Source organism: Nymphaea colorata, unplaced genomic scaffold (genome assembly GCF_008831285.2).
Source record: "Nymphaea colorata isolate Beijing-Zhang1983 unplaced genomic scaffold, ASM883128v2 scaffold0473, whole genome shotgun sequence".
NCBI classification, from domain to species: Eukaryota; Viridiplantae; Streptophyta; class Magnoliopsida; order Nymphaeales; family Nymphaeaceae; genus Nymphaea; species Nymphaea colorata.
The window spans coordinates 44,567-46,948 of NW_022204979.1; the positions used below are offsets into that span (position 1 = coordinate 44,567).

Genomic DNA, 2,382 nt, shown 5'->3' on the forward strand with positions numbered 1-2,382 from the left:
TCAATCGAGAGCTTGATGCATTTGTGGAGGGCAAACATGATAAAGTTTTGGAATCAAAAGCACCTCAGACCCTTCCCATATCGACCCAGTATAGATATCAAGGCAAGTAAGATTGTGGGTAGGTTAATCTGCTACATTTTATTTTAGTCCATTTATCACTATTACTATACACAGGTTAGACATGCAAATCATTAATTCAATAAGTTAACTACACCACTCCATCGATAATACCTTATTCATTCAAAAATCCATCTTTTATCTAAATCCTTAGCCCAATACATATGGCCAGTACGATAATCGCTGTTTTAAGGTAGAAGTATTCGATATTATATAATTTGAATGAACCGCAAGAGTGGAATAAATTTCGACGACGTCCTTAACAAGGAGTGGAGCATCATCACTAAGAACTAATACGCTGAGCTGCAGACCGCATTCAAGAAGACCGATCAACGAAACGGCGGCATCAGCTTCTACGACCTTGTCACTATCATCAGAAGTAACTCACAACCTATTGCAAGATATGGGCATCCCTGTCTCAGAAGCGAGAAAGGACAAGCTTAATAAGGACATGGCCATTAAGTAAATTCGAATCTTGGACTTTACCACCCTCCTCAGTACTGCTGCCACATTGAAAAAGGAGAGGGAGGAAAGCCCAGGAGGGGAGGTCATGAAGTAAAATGAATACCGTACCTATTCCTCTATGCAGTTGACGCGTTCGTTGCCCTGGGAGGAAGGGCCGACAAGTCGGGAGTGGTTAACAAAAAATCGCTCATCTAAATAGTGAAGCAATAATTCGAGCTTTCCCTCGACCTCGAGAACATAATCGAAGGAGTGCAAGGCGACAACCTGGACTATGACACTTTCTGCTCCATCTTCCAGCAGGATGTTGAGCGAAACTAGGGCAGGCTGGCCTCGGTGGCCTCCAGGAAGTCCCTCAAGACCGAGCAAAGCACCCGCTCCTTCACCATCGAAGAGAAGGATTTCCAAAGATTCCTTCTGCAGTACGAAAACGAGGAGTACTCTTGATTTTGAATGTGGATCTATAATAAAAAATATGCCTCCGCGCGGGATCGAACCACGGACCTTAAGATCTTCAGTCTTACGCTCTCCCAGCTGAGCTACAAAGGCAGTCATTGACCTAGATCTATCCCCCTTTTTATTGCCCATCGAAGCAGAAATACCTTACCATTCACTTTCAATCTGCAGATAGCCTACCCTGTAGCTATATGATGAAATTCAATCTTTTATAGAAATCCGAAATCACGATATTGATAGAATCTGCTGGTGGGCGAATTGGTATTGCTCTACTGTTTAAACGCAGTAGTCTCTGCACTCGCGTATTTTCTTCACCACCTAAAACAGGGAGACAACCTTATGCTTTCGGAAGAACCTGACTCCTTCCACAACTGCTGCGAATGTTCCAGTTCGGCCGATGCCAGCCACGCAATGCACAAGTATCATTTCTTTGTTCTCGATCAGCTTGATGGCTTCTTCCACCATCCTTCGGAAGGAGCCTAATGATTCCTACCCCTCGGGAACGCCTCCATCCATCCAGCCTCTGAACTAGATTAAACTACATCTACATGCAAATGCTCTAATCTTCGCTAGCCTTATACTCCAATCAAAGCAATAGTCCTTCGGAAAAGGGCATAATCGACTTTTTCTTCCGACAAGCATCTCACGGTTAAGTTTTCTTCTTAAAATTTGAGCTATTCATTTAATTTAGGAAAATATTTCTCAATGAGGGTATTGGTACATCGTTATTGGCGCAAAGCATAAATATCCTGGCTACTTTTTCTTTGTAGCAGATGGGCCAGAAGTGCTTGGCGTTCCATAGGCCTGGAGCTTAGCAGAAAATTCCATATATTTAGTTGTCAACGATGGATCTCATGCGATCCCCACGAATTTAAGAAAAGATGGCACTGAATAGAGGATAAGTTACAGGAGAATTTTTCTTTATGACCAGAAGGGTCCTTTTTTTACAGGAACTAAGTCAATTAGGGTGTTACTTCATATTGTTATTTGAGCTTTTTGCCAGTTTGAGCCTTCAACTATTACTCAGTGAGACGCTTGCTGTACCTTTAATAGGTAGTCTTGTATTCTTCTGCAAAGTAAAGGACTAGTTGGTCATTTTGTGCCTACATACTTGATATCTTTTAATACTCCAAGAATTATTATAATTATCTCTTGAAAATTCTAGCAGGATATCATGGTGGGCAAGGGTTATTTATTAGAAAATGGTCTTAGGATATTTTGAATATGATTTTAATTTACAATATTTGCCAAGTAATTCCCGGGGTTGGGGTTGGGGTTGGGGTTGGGGTTGGGGTTGGGGTTGGGGTTGGGGTTGGGGTTGGGGTTGGGGTTGGGGTTGGGGTTGGG

At 42.4% G+C, this 2,382-nt stretch overlaps 1 non-coding gene across 1 annotated transcript; it reads right to left on the reverse strand.

The window, feature by feature from the left end:
• Positions 1 to 1,055: 1,055 nt before the first annotated feature.
• TRNAF-GAA (transfer RNA phenylalanine (anticodon GAA)) lies at positions 1,056 to 1,128 on the reverse strand. Its single transcript has one exon. It is a non-coding gene; the product is annotated as a tRNA-Phe (tRNA).
• Between the last annotated feature and the right edge of the window lie 1,254 nt (positions 1,129 to 2,382).